General features: G+C 39.2%; 1 protein-coding gene across 9 annotated transcripts in view; it reads right to left on the minus strand.

Moving 5' to 3' along the window:
* The window catches only part of LOC112930601 (uncharacterized), a 171,356-nt gene that overhangs the window by 112,017 nt on the left and 38,274 nt on the right, over window positions 1-21,065 (minus strand). For 3 of the 9 annotated variants that reach the window (XM_072759064.1, XM_072759061.1, XM_026012942.2), the window contains exon 2: window positions 142-287. The exons of 3 other annotated variants lie outside the window; for them this stretch is intronic. The gene's annotated coding sequence lies outside the window, so the exon portion shown is untranslated. Of the gene's footprint in view, window positions 1-141; window positions 288-2,278; window positions 2,325-3,256; window positions 3,401-4,600; window positions 4,681-21,065 lie in introns of those variants that run through there. 3 more of the 9 variants (XM_072759063.1, XM_072759058.1, XM_072759057.1) reach the window with 3 other exon arrangements.

Genomic DNA, 21,065 nt, shown 5'->3' on the forward strand with positions numbered 1-21,065 from the left:
TGGTTTTAGAAGAATCCAATTTAACCATATAAGCAACACTTTCATCTGTCTCCCCCAAATGAAGCATCGTGAATGGTAGGGGGGTTTCTTTTGGCAAACAGCTAGCTCCAGGACCATTGTGAACAAATTGAAAAACCTCACCGGTCATGTTGAACTTGTATTATCTCCTAAGCTGAACCATGTGGCCACTGCAAATACAGAGAAAAGAAAGGGTCTTGGACAAAATCGAGGCAGTACATGCTTCCTCTTCATTAAGTGGAGTGCCAAGCTGCTCGGTGACAGAGTCCCTGCAATCAACAAGTATGAATTAAAGCAGTGTTTTACTTGCCTTTTTATCCAATGTCATCCTGTCCTTCTGTGCAGCCTATTTTATCTTAACCTAGATTTCCCACAGTGTGTTCCAAGAAAGAATAGTCCCTAAGGATATAGGAAACATTGTACCAGAGAAGGTTACACAGGTTTCTTCACTGCAGGACTTCTCAGAGCCTTTAATGTGCTAACAGGCATTGTGAATATTTCTGCAGAGGGGGGATGGGGTTCAATATAAAAGGCAGTATTTCCCAAAACGCAAGCATGCGTGGCTCACCACCATATCCCAGGGCTTATTGCAGGGCCTGGCAAATAGCAGGTACCCATTAATATTTGTCGAATGAAATCGATCAGTGGATAAATGAATGAAGGAGCAAAGACATGAACCCCCAATGGTTTTGCTTAGGGATAATCCTTGGATACTCGAACATGACCACAGATAAGATTTTATTTAAAAACAAACGAACAAAATCACTTTCACACTAAAGAAGAATCGAAGGGACTTGAATCAATTGCCAACTTTGTTGAGTTTCACTTTCAAAGGTGCTATTTCCTTATATTAGCTTTATTTTGCATTCTGAACTCTTCTTCACTAAACAATCAACCCCGTTCCTTTACATGTCGTGAAAACCTGATCTTGGAGAATTTTGTACACTTCTCAGCTCCTTGGAAATACCATAATTTTGTCTTTGATATGTTTAATATTTTCCTAGAAAGTGAGTAATGAATTCAATTCAATCATAGGCATTGAGCAGAGATGAAGAATTACTCTTTTCAAATGAGTTATTTTAAATGCAACAGCTTGGGGATCCCTGGGTGGTGCAGTGGTTTAGCGCCTGCCTTTGGCCCAGGGCGCGATCCTGGAAGCCCGGGATCGAATCCCACGTCAGGCTCCCGGTGCGTGGAGCCTGCTTCTCCCTCTACCTGTGTCTCTGCCTCTCTCTCACTGTGTGCCTATCATAAATAAATAAAAATTAAAAATAAATAAATAAATAAATAAATAAATGCAACAGCTTACAAAGGCAGAATTATTTTGAGAACTTGTTGATAATCAGAATGTTAAACGTACTAAATCGAAATTAAAGTTTTATCTAATAGGAAAGATTAAAATTTATTGTCGTGTAGGTTAACTTTTGTTAACCCTTGTGCATTCTGTGTAAAACAACCCGCCACTGTTCATTTTCCTTATGTAGTTTCCTTATGTAGGATATTCCATCCTGTTGATATAGCACTGAGTCCACTTGTCTTTCTCCCACGATTTCAGACAACTACAGTCCTTCCTGCTAACCTGATACTCATAGAAAATACACAAAATGGCATTCAATCGTACATATCCAGAATAACGACACGATAAATACCTCCCCTCTAGCTCAGCTGGCTCCTAATTTCTAAGCCTAAGAAAAAAATCTTTTACCTGGTGATTTCAAGCTACTGATTGCAGTTTTATATTGAAAGCTCTCAAAAGGCTTAGCTAACAATAAAACCTTTAGGAATAAAAGGAGAAAGTAGAGAGGCTTTAGACAAACAGTGTCTTTTTAAGATTTCCTGTATCAAAATATTTCTTGAACTGGAGAATAAATTAATCAATAAATAGAACTCAAAAAATATACACTAGATTTTAGGAAGTAGACAAAAAACAGAAAGGGCAGGAAATGGTATTTAATGCATGTCTACTATGTGCCAGCCATGGTGTTCGGTACTTGTAATAATAATAAAAATAACCAACGGCTATCACCCAGGTATATGACAAATACCCTGGTAAATCTTTATATGGATTTCTGCTCCTCCCAGTAGATACCATTATAATCTTAAAGTTGAGGAAACCGGAGCTCAGATATGTTAAGCAATATGCCAAAGGTCACAAGACTGGAAAGTAGAATGGGGGAGCTCAGATTCAAGCCCTGCCCATCTGACTCCAGCCAGGGTCCATGCTCCCAACCACTATGCTTTCCCACCTCCTATGTCCTACCTTATTTCAGAGGCTATATACAGTAACACTGGGATTCTCTCAGTCCCTGCAGAATGGAAAAGAACATGATGAAAATATTTTGCATTAACAAAATATGGCAGTGGCAGGAAACTGTTAGCACTGATGTGTGTAAAGACTATCCTTGAACTTAAATCTGTTAACCTCGTCAAAATCCCAAGTCTATCTAAACTGGTTTAGCTGTCTTTTCCACTACCAGATTTTCTGGCCCATGTTTCAATGTGACTGTCTCATGCAGGTATCTCTTTTTAAAAAAATTTTTTTAAAGATTTTATTTATTTATTCACGAGAGACATGTGGGACTCTATCCCAGGACCCAGGGATCACGACCTGAGACAAAGGCAGATGCTCAACCACTGAGCCACTCAGGTGCCCTGTAGGTATCACTTTTAATATTCGACCTAATGTGTCATGCTGTAATTGTTTATATCCCCCTCCACTCCCTCTTCACTTTAGGAGCAGCAATTAATACAGAAATGTGTACTTAACATTAAAACTCAGATGAACAATAACATAAGTAGCCCTCTAGAATTGTCTGCTTTCTCTCCCAAAGACCTCATTTTCCTTCAAGGGAATGGGAGAAATTAATTCCTGGAATAATTTAACAAATATTTTGGTTGTCTATCACTTATAAATATCAATAAGCATGTATTGGGCACCTCCCAAGTGCTCTCTGCCACTAGATGCTGGATAGGGTACACTGTTGTCTCTATTTCACACAGATAATGGATTCGTTATGTATTGCATCATGACAATTGATCCCAAAACTTTTCAGCTTAAAACAACAAATATTTATTACCTCACTGTTTCTGCGGGTAGGGAATCTGGGTATAATTCAGTTGCTTGACTCTGTCTAGCTCAAGATCTCTCCAGAAGCTGCACCCAAACTGTCAGCTGGGTTTGCAGCCTCATCTGAAGACTCAGTCAAGTGGGGAAGGATCCACTTCCATGCTCATTCACCTGGGTGTTGGCAGGATCAAACTCCTAGAGAGCTGTTAGGCTGAAGGCTTCAGTTCCTTCTTGGCTATGAGCCAAAACCCTCCTTCAGTTCCTTGCTACATGGGTCTCTCCACAGGGCAGCTCATCCTGTAGCAGGCAGCTTCCCTTGGAGACAAAAAATGACGGGGGGGGGGGGTGAGGAGAGAGAAGCTGTAGTATTTATGTCACCTGATCTCAGAAATGATACCTCATCACTTTTGTCATATTCTGTTCATTACATGTGAGCCACTATCAGGTCCAGCCTATACTCAGGGAGAAGGGATTTACACAAAGGTTTGAAAACCAGGAGGCGGGACGCCTGGGTGGCTCAGTAGATGAGTATCTGCCTTTGGTTCAGGGCATGATCCTGGGGTCCTGGGATTGAGTCTTGCATTGGGCTCCCCACAGGGAACCTGCTTCTCCCTCTGCCTGTGTCTCTGCCTTTCTCTGTGTCTCTTATGAATAAATAAATAAAATCTTTTTAAAAAGAAGGTAACTGAAATTGTATCGTACAAATTCACCAAGACTATGACCAAGCTCCTCTTCCCACAGGCAGAGATGCAGGAGAATAAAGATTAAGACAACCACTGTTCTTTCCTAGTTAAAACCACCTCAGCATGTACTGTTAGCAACTATTTTAAGAATGCTTTCTCAGGCTAGAGCAGCGATGAGCAAATCCACTTACCCACAAATATAAAACACATCCTCTAACATCAGCTTTAATAATGATGGTGCTATTTCAGTCTCCTTATGCCTTCCTCTGACAGAATTTCAGAGGCAAAGAGGAGTATTATTTATTGATTCCCTTCAAAACTCAATATACATCAAGTAGAGGCCATCAATGATAGATGGTACAAACTGGACATCTCATCCCTGATGCAAAGAAAACACTTAAGCTCCTCCAGAATTTTAATTGCCTTAAGGGAAAAGCAAAGAAGGGTGAGAGGAAATCATTACTAATTTAGAGAGGAATTCATGAGGTGGTTTAGGTATAGAGATTAAATAACATTCCATCTCTCTCTACACCTAAGTTTTCGTAAAGACACTCATTACACACACAAATACATACGTTACAAGGTGTAATAAGTACCAAGAAGGAAAAAGAAAAGTGATAGACAGTAATAGAGAATTGCTTAGTCAAAGAAAGTCTCTCTAAAGAGGTGATATTTAAGTGAAGGAGAAGGTTCCAGACATGAAAAAAAAAAAAAAAAGGAACGTTCCAGATGGAGGGAATAGCATACTTCTTGACAAGAGGAAGAGCTTGGCATGCTGTAGGAATCAAGAAAGCCGCCATGAGGCAGAGAGTGGAATCAAATGAGAACTCACTGGCTATTGTGTGGGAAATGGAGATAGTGCAGGACTGGCAGCAAGGAGATCTGTTATAAGGCTGCTGTAGTCATTTAGGGGAGAGATGATGGTAGCCTGATCCGGTGCACTGTCAAAAGAAACAGAAGTCAGAGGCAAGAAATATTCAGGAAGTAGAAATGACAGGTGAGATTGGATGGGGGTGGTGATAAAGAGGTGGAGAGAGAAAATGAGAGAGAGAGAGAGAGAAATGACTTCTACATGGATGACTTCTGTGTATCTGGATTAACAAGCTGGTGAGCAGTGTACGTCCATGTGACCCATCTCTCTGGCTTTGAGAAAGCAGCTTCCCAGTTGCTTTGAGAAAAATTCTGCAGAACTCAATTCTCACTTTTCATCCTGTCAGCCATGGGTGAAATCCCCCATTAACTGGGAAGTCAGACAGGAAACAGACTAAAATGCCCACAGATAGAGGACTGAGAAGTTATAGAGTATGCATACAATCAAGAAAAGGTCTTCACTGATCATCTATTTCAACCACTTTACTTTAACAGATGAGAAAAGTGTGACTCAGAGCTGTTGAGGAGCCAAGACCAAAGTTAAAGAGCCAGTTAATGGCACAACCAAGGCCAGAATCCAGTTCTTCTGACAGGACAAAATATGAATGAAGCAACACGACAAATGGGTACGATGATTACATGTACTTAATAGCTATGTATTTACCCTTTCCTTTCCTCCCTCCTCCAATCTGGATAAAGAGATTCAGCATTTGAATGCAAATTGGTGGGGGGGGGGGCATAAAATTTTGCATCCTGTTTTGAAGAGAGCCTGCTAAACATATGCTATGGGACACTAAGCTGTAGAGCTCTAAATGTTACTGTATAGAAGGAAGGGAAAGAGGGGGGAGGGAGGGGAAGGAAGGGATAGAAAGGCAGGCAGACAAGGAAGAGAGAGAGAAAAAAAGCTAAAAATTTTAACTTCAAATTATGTTGTTGAAAATAAACAATTGGGACCCTTTATGAACCTGTGATGCCTCCTTTGCTTTACTAGGCTATAAAATGGTAATGAAATCCATGTGAAAATTTTTAATATTTTAATTTCCTAAATCTAAGGATCCAATTTTATAATCTTTTTTCACATTTTTCTAGTAGTCCAATTCTAGTTCTTTTCCAATATGAAGAAAGGAACAGATTGTGAATTCAGAAACAGGTAACAAATGAAAAGAGAGAAGATGATAAATACAAAATATCATTATTTTAGCCAGAATAGTCCCTTCCCAAGTGATATTTCAACACTAGAGACTTTCCATTTCACTCCTCAATCTACTGGCATTTACTCTTAACTCTCCTTTACAAACCCATTCTGATATAAAATTCAGAGAGAAATCTATGTAAAATCTTTCAAATTGTGACTCATCTCGCAGCAACATGTTTGACTAAATTCAAGTTCTCAGGAGGGACAACTTTGAGTGAAGTCTTTCATGCAGACTTACATCTTCAAGCTTTAAAAAAATGCTTATGTCAACAGATACAATTTTACATGAGAAACAAATAGCTTTCATATACATTTACACCCACCAACAGAGAAAACAATCTAGCCCGAAGCTACCCACTTTTCCTGAAATTATAGACAGCCTATGCAACTTGAAAATATCTGTATGAAAGCTTTAAAGCCAGAATTAATTTTGTTTGTTTTAAGATAGCCACCAAATTTTTTTCCCTCTTAACAGGAAAGTTAGTTCTTAGGGCCAAGGCTCAATGCAGATTTGAAGTTTGGAAAGATCAAATGCTTCTCTTTTTTATTTCATGCTCTCCACTCAGAAGGGCTGGCTCAATCTAGGTAACAGTTTTTTCCCCAAACTCTCATTACACCCCTCATTGTAAAGCACAATGTGACTGCTCAGAAAGTTATGAGTCATGGAAAAGAGGAAATTATAAAGCCTTTCTCCTCTAAACTAAATAATAGCACTTACTGCCAACCTCAGGAGAGAAAAGTCGTATCAGTCTTCCTGCAAGCAAGTGAATCATTTCTATAACTTCCCACAAGATTCGTCTCAAATAATTTGCAAAAAAAATTCACACAGTCTCCATCAAACAAGTTGAAAACAAATCCCACTGTGTCTCTGTAATTCAGTGATGAATTTATGACTTGGTAATTTTCTTGTCAATGAAAAGATCCAACTTGACCCTCTTCCAATTCAGTACTGTATTTAAAAGACACCCTGAAGTTTAAATAATAAACTTTAATCAAGTAACAAAATAAAGCAAACCCTGGCATTTTAAGTATGTCATAAACAAAGACACAAATTCAACCCACCATGTCCCCAAACTCTATCAGGACCTATGTATAGTGGATCTGTCCACACCCATGGGATTCATGGGCCTCCAACACCATCAGGCTGGGCAGAAAAGGTAAAGGGAGAAGATGAAAGGCCCAAGCCTACTATTTTTTCCATGCCTTTCTCCAGTTTGTTCAATTTCTCTACCAAGAAAGCAAAGGAATTTTTAAAATATACTCATCATAGTGGTCTACCCACAGGGACCCAAAAAAGAGTAGGAGTCCATCATTCTTTTTAAAATAGATAAATACCACCACTAGCTACAACTAGGTGAATATCCCTTCCATGGATAGACGTTCTCCACTTAGACGCATCCATCAGCCCCATCACCTTGCATCATGTCTCCCCGCCACCCGGCCCCTCCCCCCACCTAGATGAGAACAGGAAGACAAGCACTGATCTGACATGTGATGTGCCCCTTCCTCCAGAAAAGTAGTCCATCAGGTAGCCAATCACATGTGGGTAGCCCTCTAGCAGCGTCCATGAGGTCGGCTCCTCAGAAGGACACAAATATGATTAGTAGTGGAGGCATGTTCCCAACTGCCCCCATATTAACTCATCTGTGGCCTCCTCCATCTTTTCCACTTGTCACACAGTTGGGAAGGAGAAGAGTAAAGGTGCTGGGCCTGCAGGGAGGAGGTGTGAGCACGTTCCATCTGAAAGATGATGCCTGAAATTAACAAATCAAATTCCAAAAATCTTAGACCTAGCTGATGTTCTCACCAAGAGGTATCCAATCCTTGGGAACCACAACAAAATATTGGGGATAGATGAGTTGGTACAAAAGAAGAAGCTAGAATTTCCCCTGCCTGGGCCCATGTCTTCCTCCCAAGCTCTAAAGAGAATTTTATTACCCTTCTTAATTAATATTTACACATCCAAAGCTGTGATAACACTGAGTATTCAAAGAATCCTTAGGCAAATGGCAACAATCTACAGTATCTCAGGCTTACACAGACGTTATTGGCAACTATGGCACCCTAGGATTTTGCACATACATATTCCTTTTGTTTAGCATTGCATTCACTTTTTAAAAGCTTATCTACCTGAGGCCCAGGTGTGGATTCCTTCCACCAACTAGAACAAAGAATAAAAGTAATAAATTTGTATGTGTGTGCACACATGTAGAAAAGGTTATTAAATATTAGAATTGGAGAGTGAAAATTTGGAGGTAGAACAGTAGGTCTATCAACATGGCCCCCAGGCCTTAATCCTAAGATTAAGAAATATCTTAGGTCTGAACAGCACTTTATAAGCACATCTTTAGTATTTATGAACACATCTGTTTCACTTCAGGAAGCTTCGTTTAGCCTAAAAGTACCAAGATGTGCCACAATTTACTACAACTTGAAAACAGAATCCTGTACCCAGGTATTGTGTTTCCTCAGGAAGTTTGTACTACCTGTGAGCAGATATATTATCCTCGACATTCACAAATGTGGGAGAAGTCTAAAGACTCTTGAAGCCTCGAAGACAAAATAAACAGGCCAAGTGTGCTAATCATCTGACAAGTGTGGAAGGCCGAGATACTTCCATTTAGAGTTTTATGAGGATATTCTAAAGCTTACTTTCCTGCAAGTAAGATTTTCAACATATAAATTTCACTAAAGCACAAACTGAATAGAATCATGTCAGTATAATCCTCACATATTTCTGCCAGCTGGGATCCTGGATGTTGGGATGTGACCGCCTCTCCAGGGGCCTGAAACCACCAATCCGTTTCACACAGGTCACCGCACAGCCATCAGATGGAGACGCTATGTGGTCACTACCCTAAGGAACAGATCCAAACCACCTATGTGGAGGGAAAAGGCTACAGCTCCCGTTTCCAATCTCCCAAGCCACCCCGGTCCCTCTGCACTGGAGTATCAATAGAGAGACTAAATGAATTGTTTACTTAATTGTACTGTGCAAGCTGAATAATTGCACGCTTTCCAGAAAAGCTTGGTAACCAGTGAGATGGCACTGGATCTGCCAAAACCTTTACCTTGACGCCAACATCCTTTCTTTCTACAGTCTCTCTCCTCTCACAAATAACGGCAACTCTGGTATTATTTCCAGAGGAAGCAAAACCATGGCAGAAACATCAAAAAACATGTCTTTCAAAATGGAAAAAAAATCTCCATTAAGGTGCACCCTGCTGAGAACTGCTATCTCCCTATATGCCAGTGAGAAACCTGGAGTTACCAACCTCGATTTAATCCTTTACACGCTGAAACAGCCAACAAATGGCACAGTAATCCACCTTTTGGATAAGCAAAATTGGTCCATTAATACAATGACCACATTTTAAGAGGATAAGAGAAATGTCATGAAAATACAATGGGTTAGAAGCTATTTTCCAAATATCAAATACTGTGCAAGAGGACTAGTAAGACGGAAAATGGAGTATTATTTATGTGTTGAGTCTTTAGGAAGATAAAAATCAACTAATACCAAGACAGAAAATACTGAGATAAGATGTATTGAGTGGAAAAAAATACCCGAACGGTAGCAACAATTGAAATTTTGGCCAAAGAAAACCCCACACTACCAAACCAGTCAAGAGAATAAGGCTAAGGATATATCTTTATAACTCGTTCACCAAAATTTGCTTGAAGCATTAAAAAACACAGTGGAAGTTCCCAAAACAAAACACTTGATTCTGGTAAAGGAATTGTTGCAGCACTTCATGTATTGGGTTGTTTTCATTTAGTTATTTCGGCAAGGCTTCAAAGACATGGTTCGAAATTGAAAAGTGTCCCTCCTACCTAGATCTCCAGCCATCTATCCCCCTTTCCGGAGGCATCCACTATCACCAATTTCTTGTTTTCTCCCAGACCAGAGACCTAAATATTCTTTAAGCTTTTTTTCATAATAATGTTCCTCCTATATATTCTTGCACTTGTTTATTTGTTGTTGTCATTTTGTTTTGTTTTTATGCAACAGTTTTTCATTAATAATATCAGGGTCTTTTCTCCGTGGTAGGTCTGTGTTCATATAGTTTGAGATTCTCCAATGGGCTGTTTCTTCTCAGACACCATAATCCCCCAGGATCCAGGCTAATTGACCACAGGATTAGGACTTTAAAGGAATGGTATGCATCAGAATCTGACAAGAACACAAAGATGCTATTTTTACCCAAATAACCTTCAAAAAAAACAAGATATTTAAACCAAAGGGAAACTACAATGTATAGATGTCATGAAACCAAAGTTCTAAGAATGTTTGAGTCTTGGCCCGACATTGTTGTCCTGATTCATGGGCCAGTTAGCTTGGATTTTGGAACACCTCTTCCGATTTTTCAGGTGTAGACTGGCCCCAAGCAATATTGGCCTCAGTACCTTTGAATGTGTTTGGGAGTAAAAAAGAGATAATGGGTGTTTTATTGGGAGGTACCACACATAGTCGTAGAGTCCTCCCAAAGAAACCTTGCTGTGACAATACCCAAAGGAAGGTGATATGAAAATTTCAAATTTATTAGGTCAATTTTTTTTCCTTCCCAACCCCAACTGAGGCCATGGACACGGGGGAAAAAGACCCAATCTCTAGTCCTGATTTTATCACAAACTTAATGTATCCTTGGCCTAATCTCAGTCTTCACATGTATAAAATGAGGTCTTTCACTTTGATGAGCTCCAGAGTCCTTTTTACCTTCAACTTCTTTGATCCACTATGCAATTTTTCTCCATATATATTGACTTACATACCTGTTATATGGACATAAAATTCCTTTGATTTCCCACAAATTTACTCGCCATGAAATAACAAACTGTATACTTCAAATGTTTTTTAAATCCTTGTCAGGAAAGAGAAGTAACTGTAGCGGACAGGTGTCATTTTGAAGATGTCTATGTTTCATTCCTTCTCCCACCCTGATTTCTTTTGGGAGTAGTCTCTGTGTACAATTTGGGGGGAACAAGTTCTAATATTTGCCTCCCCAACTACAGCGGATTAAAAGGAAACTGGAAGTTCCTTCTGCCAGATTCTCCTGAGAAATCCAGTCATCCCTAGAACAGACGTGTGATCCATCAAATTTTCTCCCACAGGACTCTGAATCTTTACCAGAACAACACAAGAACAGAAGAAACAGCTAGAGATCATTCACTCTGTAAGTGGTACCCAGGCAAGACTGCTGAGTAATTCCTGCTATAAGGCTTTCTGTACTTCAGCTTTCCCTTCAATCCTACAAATAACCCCATATCCTTCCAATATATTCTCTTTCTACTATCCAGTGGGTTGCTGTGTAACAATCTACTCCAAAACTTTTAATACCTTAAAAAAACAACCAGTTATTTACTTATAATTCAGTAGATTAGTAATCTGGGTCGGGCTCAGCTGGGGTGGTGTGTCTCTGTTCCATGCGATGTCAGCTGGGTTCAGGAATAGAACTGATCTCCAGTCAGCGAGGAGATCCATTGGAGGCTGACTGATCCCAGACTGCCTCACTCACTCACTTACTTGGAAATTGGCTGGAGTAGTCAGCTAAAACACCTAGTTCTCCATGCTTCCTCTCATTTTCTAGTAAGCTAAACTGGGCTTCTTAAAATGATGGAGAAATGTTCCAAAATAACAAAAGCAGAAGGTGAAACTTCTCTTCCACCACATTCTATTGATCAAAGGTAGTTTAAAACCAGCCCAAATTCAAGGGGTGGGAAGATGGACTTCATCTGTTAATAAGAAGCCTAGCAAAGAAATCTTGCCAAGGAAAGTGGCTGCAAGGAGACATGATTCATTGGAGACCACTACTGTAGTAATCTACCACATTGGAGTTAGTCTCTGTTGCTTGCAACCTGAGAATGAAAACTAATCCACTAATCAGTGAAATGTGACATGGAACACATTAAATTTTGGCAGACTCTACATTTAGGACATGTTACCCTTTTATACCTCACATATTAATGAGATTATTTGGAAAGAATGTAGGTGTCATGGTAGTGGGGCAATGAATTTAAAGGGAAATTATCATGGTTCAAGTCCTGCCAGTTATTCAGGTATGTAATTTTGAACCTGCACAATCACTGTGGCTTTCACTTATATTCATTCATTCTGTGACATTCATTGATAAGAATGAATGAATGAATGGAGGAAATGGGGGTGATAATATTTGCCTGAGCTGTAAAATTGTCGTGGATATTCAGAGTATAACTGTGAACTACAGGCAATCCTCACTGTAGTAGAGAACCATAAAAATGACCATGCAGGTTGAGATTGTGCAAGACTGTGAATGAAAAACATTACACCATGACCTCAAAAAATACCTTTTGAAACATTAAAAATTTCCTCAGTATTGGTTAGAAACGTATGGGGGAAAAATGTTGCTTACTTAGTACATTAAAATACTACAAACGTTGAAAATAAAGTATTTATTTGTAAAAAAAAAAAAAATCTAATCAGATTAGTTTGAACAGTGCTTGCCTTCTTGTCATTCTATAATGGAGTGAGCATCTTTTCCATGCCCCGGCAAATTATCCCCTCACTTTCTAACTTTGCATTTGCTTACAACCTTTTATGCTTTGCTTGTATTTTCAATGTCATGAAATATCTCCAAGAGCTCCTTTAAGTGAAGTTTTTGCTGGTGTCACCTCCTCTGGGACATTTTTATCCTTTCATCACAACTACTTCCCTCCTTTATGTCAACAACTTTGCCTTCACTAAGTTCCTCTGATGGCACATCTTTCAAAAGGCAGCAGTGTCAACATGCCCCCTATCAGCTATTTCTTTTCTGTTCCATTTATGTTTGATTCCAACTTTACTTGCAGCATTATCACTTTTTTGTTTTTTTGCTGCACCTTCACTTTTCTGGCCAGTTCTCTCTTTTTGATTACCCCTCTAATAAACATCACATGGGTTTATCACCAGAGAACAAGGAGGAAACACAAATACATACTTTGCTGTCTGTTTCTGAGCTGAATAACACATACGCAGTGACAAATCACTGAAAGACTAGAAGAAGTGACATTGATTGGTCACTAACCATGATGTGCATCTGTCACTTACGCACTGATCGGTGGACTAAAGGGCTAGCAGCACAGTTGTACTTTATGCAACTTCTCAGTTAATATATTTGGTAACTGAAATTTGAATGGTATCATTGGGAGACTGGTGTTTTGCAAACTGGGGTACTGAAATTTGGGCCTATCAGAACTATGTAAGCAAGCCCTGTGTATTAAAGATTATGTCAGGTTTAATTACTGCCACAGTTCTATTAAAGAAGGAAAGACTGGTCTTCAGTCTTACTATATTAAAAAAGGGGCTGGGGGGGGGGTACCTGGGTGGCTCAGTTGGTTGAGCGTCTGACTCCTGACTTCACCTCAGATCACGATCTCAGGGTCATGAAACTGAGCCCCATGTCAGGCTCTGTTCTCAGCATGGAGTCTGCTTGAGACTCTCTCTCTCCCTCTCCCTCAGCCTCTCCTCCTACTTGTGTGTGTGTGTGTGTGTGTGTATGTGTGTGCGCACGCGCTTGCACGCACACTTGCTCTCTCTCAAATAGATAAATAAAATATATTTTTTTAAAAAGGCAGGGTTGGATTTAATTCAAACATGTCCTGGGCTCCAACACTTTTCATCTTTGCCACCTCCACAGTCTGCAGATTAATGCTAAATTAGGCAGCCAGGAAGAGAGGAGGAAGAAGTGCAAAAACAAGTGCATTATAACCTTCTAAATAGGCCTTCAGGAAAATTCCTAGAGAGGGAAATAGAGCATTCCAAACCCAAAAGCCATCCAAAAGGGAGGAAAGATATTGTCCAAATTAAATAGACCTTTTCATTACTTTTTATGTCCACGACCAGAAACAAAATATTTCAACATAGCTTCCCACGAATGTGGTTGGTGGTCTCCAAAATATCCATTTTCCTTTATTAGTAGCAGAATCCCAATTCTTGGCTGATTATGCTGCTACCCAGAATAAAGGACCTATTTCCTTACTTTCCTTGTGGGGAAGGGATGCCCACATGATTTAATACTATCCAATAAGATCAAAATGAAAGAATTGTAGGGATTTGGGAGAACCCAACTTATTTGGTTGGGAAAAGCAACATTTTGTCCCTCCTATCATCTGGACAAGATATTAGAAAGCACAATCTTAGTTAGACTAGGAGGCAAAGTTGAGAGTAGAAGCCAAACTTTGGGGTGGTGGCACATAAATATAGAAGGTGACTGAGACACCTGATGATGCAAACATCATACCATCTCTAGGCTGGCTCTCTCCACATGACTTTATACATAGTTAAGCTATTCGATTAGATTCTTTCCTACCCACAGATCTGAATGCAGCTCCTAATTAATCAACTGAATACTCTTATCTAGTCAGTAGACTATTTCAATGGCCCAAGTGTCAGTGATTAAATCTTCTATCATTTTACACAACAGAGGTCACAAATGAGGCAGAAACACATGGGCAAAACAGTACCCTTCACATGGTACTGGGTATTTAGGAAAGGAAACCTTATGGTTGTTTGCAAAATCCTAGTACAGATTCAAATAACCAAAACCCAAACACAGATATGGCTTAAGAACCATTTGGACCAAAAAAAGAATAGAGAGAGAAAGAAAGTACTAGGTCACAGCAACCTTACTATAAATCAGAAACTGCAGGTGGGAAATAGAAGTCCCAAAATACAATTCAGTATAAGGCTACACTCATATAAGTATCTAGAGGAATAAAAAGGAGGTGCCAGCTCAGTGATGGTCCCATATCAAAGGAACATTTAACAAACAGAAATTGAGGCAAGAGTAACCAAGGTGGTCTGGATATTCCCGTTTCATGAAGGACGGGAGAAGAAACTGGAGTTATGTAACTGGGAGCAAAGAAGACAGAGTAGAGATATGATTGGTATTTCAAATATCCCAAATGTTACCTTGTGGAAGGGGGACTTTGCTTTAATCTGCATAGTTTGAAGCAGAATTGGGACCAATGAGTGAAATAAATATAAAATCCATTTCAACTCAGTAGAAGAAAAAACCTTTCAAGAATTAGAACTTTCCAAATTGGAATGCACTGTTCTGTAAGACAGTAAGCTATCTGACTTGGTGAATTGGGTGTATTTTTTAAAGTAATGGCCATAATGGAACTCAGGACTTATTCTGAAACTCAGAATAGAAAACAGAAACCCTACTGTACCTTGAAATCCTTGAAGAAACAAAGTGACTTTGATTCTAGGGTGACTATCAATGAAAGATACTGAGGAAGGGAGTTCTGCATTGAGTAGAAAACTAGCAGGTGACCCCGCTAATTCTACTGTTCAATTAATACTCTATTTTCCTATTAAATGTGAAGTGGTTAATACACAGTGATCCAGATGTTGAACCATTGCTCCCTGAGGAAAATTATGATGACTGTATTGGCCAGAACTCTCTCAACTGTAAGTGGATGAAACCGACTCAGGATATTTTGGGGGGAAAAGAAATTCAGTGGTAAGGGCAGCCCCAGTGGTTCAGTGGTTTAGCACCACCACCTTCAGCCCAGAGTGTGATTCTGGAGACCCGGGATCGAGTCCCCCAGCAGGCTCCCTGCATGGAGCCTGCTTCTTCCTCTGCCTGTGTCTTTGCCTCTCTCGTTTTCTCTCTCTCTCTCTGTCTCATGAATAAATAAATTAAAAAAAAAGAAATTCAGTGGTAAGAGGTAAATATGACTTCAAACATGGGTACTCAAATAATATGGCTAGAAACCTTCCTCCATCTCTTGGGTCAATTTTCTCTCAACTGGCCTCAGTCTCAGCAGAGTCTCAACATGCACAAGCCTAGATCACCTCTGCCAACTTCATACTGCATCTAGCCAGCAATTTCAATGGTCTGCAGAGAACTCCTTCTTCTCTAAAGTCTTGTAACTGACATGGGCTAATAGGGGACTTCGATTGGCCATGTTGGGTCACACGAACTGAGAATAGGGCAAGGGTTGTTTCTACAAGGAAAAGAAGGCTTCTGAAGTAAGGGATGCTGCGAAGATAAAAAATACTAAATGTTCACTACCATGACAATGAATGCGGTAAATTTTTAATGACAACCTTAATGGAATTCCAGAGCTATTCTGAATCTCAAAATGGGAAAGAGAAACACTGTTATATCTTAAAATCCATGAGAAAATAAAGTGAATTTGATTCTACGCCTTAATCTGAAATTCTAATACTCAGGCAAATAACAATTTTAACAAGTCTGTCTTTTCACCAATTCCCCCCACCTTTTTTTTCTTAAGATGCCTCAAATCACAGACAGCCTCATCAGACAAAGTAATAGCAAACGAAGAAAAAAGCATAAAATGTTTATTGAAGTGGATGAAGGCATGGCATGTAAAGAAAAAATTCTTCATTAACAGCTGAAAAAATCTTTCCCTATATTTAATATTTAGGTGGCATATTTCTATTTCAAGAGAAGTAAACATTACAGTCATGAATAGCAAACAGAAACACAAACTCCATTTATTTGTAAAATAAACTCATTTTCTTTTCATATCAATGCAAAAAATGACCCAATGCCATATGTTCCATTTGCCATGATTCTAAGACAGCAAAGCTATACAATTTCTAGATCATTAACTTGTCTTCCTATTTTTCCATGTCTTACAGTTCTGCTAGGTAAGCGTTCGTTCATTCACTTTGATAATGCTACCTTTTATAGGTTTGGTATTTCATTTGCTCAATTACTCCATGCAAAACTACAGCAGCCAGTGGGTGGGAGTGTAGGGAAGAAAAGGGCCCACCCTACAGTTTCTCTAAAAGAACAAGAACTCAAAACTACACTTCCAATGGTTTCAAACAAAAGGGGGTTTTGTCTTTTTGCTAGTCTCAAGTTTGAAAAAGGCATACATACACCCTCATTTCATGTCATTGGAGCCAGGCTGAATGCCACAGAACTCAGGATAGCACAATGGTACCACACAGCAGCGTGTCAGCTCCGTAAGTAGTGGGTGGCAAGAGGGGCAAGAGGGAGGTGTCCCTGCAGTCATAAGAGAATCATGGAGGGGTCCCTGGAAGAGAAGGGGAGCCACCATGGACTTAAGGCTACCTGCATGAAATCACAGTAGAATTCTACAAATATATCCCAAAATTAGGCCTGAAAAATATAATCCAGGGTCACTGCAATGATGTAAGAGAGAGAGAACCTGAGGTTAAAGCAGCCATGTATCATCCCTATGTTTTCCATTTTTATTACATTGCCTAGCTAACCATAAAGAGATTTCTTTTGGCCAACTTGATCCATTCAAAATGGCTGCATGGGACTGAAACCATTATGAAAAAAAATGTACTCAACTTCTGAAACAAGCTATAGAGTTCACACTAACTAGCCTAATCTATGTGATTTAGAATATAGTCATCAGTAGATGCTTTCCCAAGAAATCCCAAGAAAACCAGTATACAATCTGAATATATGAACATATTAACAGGACGCAGGAGCAAAGCAGTTATAGGAGACATAAGAGAATGCAATAACTCATGACAGATGCATGCTTACACTTTTAAAATTTACTACTTTTTTATGGCGATAAACTCAGGAGTTACAAAAATGAACAGACATAATAATAAGACAACCATGATTTATCGAGCGTGAATAAATCATTTAATATATCCAGCATGGAGGACCTCACTGAATCCTTCCCATTTTTTAAATTTAAATTCAAGTTAGGTAACATACAATGTAGCACTGGTTTCACGAGCAGAATCCAGTGATTCATCACCCACATACAACATCCAGTGCTCATCTCAACAAGTGTCCTCCTTAATGCCCATCAGCCATTTAGCCCATCCCCTCACCCACCTCCCCTCCAGCAACCTTCAGTTTTTTCCTATATTTATGAGTATCTTATGATTTGCCTCCCTCTCTGTTTTTATCTTATTTTATTTTTCCTTCCCTTCCCCTATGTTCATCTGCTTTGTTTCTTAAAGTCTCCATATGAGTAAAATCATGTATTTGTCTTTCTTGGACTGCTTCATTTTGCTTAGCATAATACACTGTAGTTCCATCCACATCACTGCAAGAGCCAAGATTTCATTCTTTTTGATGGCTGAGTAATATCCCATTACACACACACAGCCCGCATGTTCTTTATCCATTCATCAGTCGATGGACACTTGGGTTCTTTCCATAATTTGGTTACTGTTGACAGTGCTGCTATAAACATTGGGGTGCATGTGCCCCTTCGAATCAGCACTTTTGTATCCTTTAGATAAATACCTAGTAGGGCAATGGTTGGGTTGTAGGGTAGCTCTATTTTTAAGTTTTTGAGGAACCTCCAGAGTGACTGCACCAGTTTGCATTCCCACAAACAGTGTGTGTGTGTGGGGGGGGGGGTTCTCCACATCCTCACCAACCCTAATTGTTTCCTGAGTTGTTCATTTTAGTCATTCTGACAGGTATAATGTGGTATCTCATTGTGGTTTCAATGTGCATTTCCCTGATGATGAGTGATGTTGAGCATCTTTTCATATGTCTGTTGACCATCTGGATGGTCTTCTTTGGAAAAGTGCCTATTCATGTCTTTCTATAGGTAGGTACTAATAAGATCTCCATTTTATAGACAAAAAGTGTGGATATCAGGCAATTTTGTGTAATTACTCTAAAGCCACACAGCCAGCAAATGCAGAGCCAGGATTTTAACTCAACTGGTCTGATTCCAAATCTGTGCTATTAACTATCAGTGCTTTTTCTCTTAAGCACTTTGTGTGAACTTGCTCATTCAACTTGATTCTCTTAACAGCTCCAATAAAACAGAAATGATTATCTCTACTTTTCTAATGAAATAATCAAGAAGATAAATCATTTGTTCTAAGTCACACTGATGGTGAGGGGCAAAGCCAAGACTGGAACTCATGTGCATCTGACTCTAGAGCCCACCATCATAAATAATATGTCACAGACTGCTACCTGCCCACTAAAATCTATTCTCCTCTTCTTCCTTGGCACCTGTCAGCCTCACCAAAAAATACACTGCTAAGCTTCCTCTGCACCTAGGTGTGGCCATTTAACTAAGTTCTTACTACAGGAATATGAGTGGAAGTAAACTGTGGAACCTCTGAGTCAAAAGGAGCTCCCTGGCCCCAGACTTCCTCTCTTTCTCATGAACTGGAACTCCTAATGGCTAGGATCAAGCTTCAGTCACACAGACAATGGCTATATCCTAACGGATAACAGATTTAAAAGCTTGGAAGAGCCCAAGTTCCTGAATGACTGCATAGAACAGAGCTGTCCCAAATACCTGGACCACCTTGGAACCATTATGGAAGACAGAAGTCAGTTTCTACACTATTTAAACCACTGTATTTTTAGAGGATCTTTGTTACAGCAGCTTAACTGATCTCTAATACAGCCAACAGGTATCACACACGCGAGGAAAAGATGCTACAGATTTAGGTAAGAAGGCAGGCATGAGGGTGTGAAAGAATCAGGGAGACTGATATTCTAATTACTGTATTCTTTCTATGAAATCAGCGTTGTAATACATTCCTCATTCCTAAACACAATAAAGTATTCTCTACAAAAGACGTCTGCAAAACATCATCTAATGAAAAAAGCAAAACAACAAAAATCAACCACCTGGGATATAACAGACAGAAAATACTGGGATTTTTCATTTTTTGTTGTTACTTTGCTTTAGATCCTTAAACCGACTAAGAATCTTTTTGAAATGTATTGGCTCTTGACAGAATTCATTACAACAACCAAGCTACAATCCACTAGATTGTACCAAAACAAAATCTCCTTTAAAACAGATGTACTGGGCAGCCCGGGTAGCTCAGCGGTTTAGCGCCGCCTTCAGCCCAGGGCGTGATCCTGGAGACCTGGGATTGAGTCCCACGTCGGGCTCCCTGCATGGAGGCTGCTTCTCCTTCTGCCTTTGTCTCTGCCTCTCTCTCTCTATGTCTCTCATGAATAAATAAATAAAATCTTTTAAAAATAATAAAATAAAATAAAAATAAAACATATGTACTGGGGCACCCAACTGGCTCAGTCAGTGGAGCATGCAACTCTTGATCTCAGGGTTGTGGGTTCAAGCCCCATGTTAGGTGTGGAGATTACTTAAAAATAAAATCTTTAAAACAGGTGTGCTGAAATGAGCCCAAATCACAATATTATGACATACTAGGCCAGTATATCTGGACATCACTTCAATTATCTCATTTCATCCCTACCCTATTATATTGCCTCTCTTTGGACATGTTGTGGGTCATGCAATGCAATCTCCTTTGTCATCTCTTTGAAAAAATATTAGGAAAGATTGTATGGACAAATCTTCAATTATACACCCACCCCTGAGTCTGTGGTTACTCAAAGAACCTATGCGATCTTCCAACTGAATCTGAGAAAACTTTAAGCTTTAATTTTTTAATGTAAAAAAAGTTCATTTTGAAATTCTTCATTCCTGTGGAAAGTAATTTTCTGAACTACTAAAATGATCATAACTTTGGACACCCTAACTCTGGGTTAGAAATGACAAAAAAGTATTTTAATAAAATGATACAAAGTATTATATTTGCAAAAATGTTCACCAAACCATATTTAAAGGGAAAAAGCTGTAAGCAAAACATAAAACAGCAGAGAAAAGAGAGTTAAATGATGATCCATCCCTAGGGGAAATGTAAGACTGATATTTAAAAACAAATCCAAAAATCCAAAGGAAGAGCACTGAAAAACAAATTTAATCTTTGTGGATATCTTTCAAAGAGATAAAAAAAAAAAAAAGGAGATTTGCTTTTTGCATGACCCAGAACAACATGTCAAAGAGAGGCCACATACAGTGTAGGAATTTAAAAAACAGGTTCTGCAAGTCAAATAATATCATGGAGGAGCAAACAGACAAATGCAAACTGGGGACATTCACAGAAGGTCTGCCCAGGCTTTTTCAACAAGTTAATGGCATTTTTTTAAAAGGTGACTCTGCTATAGATCAAAATAAAATTAAGAAATATAACAACCATTGCAATATGGAGATCATTATTTGCATCCTGATGTGTATGAATCAAGATGTTAAAATGACATTTTTGGGACAATCAATGTAATTTGAATATGATTGGGTTATATGTAATATCAAAGAATTACTGCCAATGTTATTAAGTATCATTATGATACTACAGTTGCATAGGAAAACACCCATATTTTCTAGAAATGCATAACACAGTATGTAAGGGTGAAATGACAAAAGGACTTGGACGTGAACATAGTGCAGTCCCAGT

Source organism: Vulpes vulpes, chromosome 5 (genome assembly GCF_048418805.1).
Source record: "Vulpes vulpes isolate BD-2025 chromosome 5, VulVul3, whole genome shotgun sequence".
In the NCBI taxonomy this organism is placed as follows: domain Eukaryota; kingdom Metazoa; phylum Chordata; class Mammalia; order Carnivora; family Canidae; genus Vulpes; species Vulpes vulpes.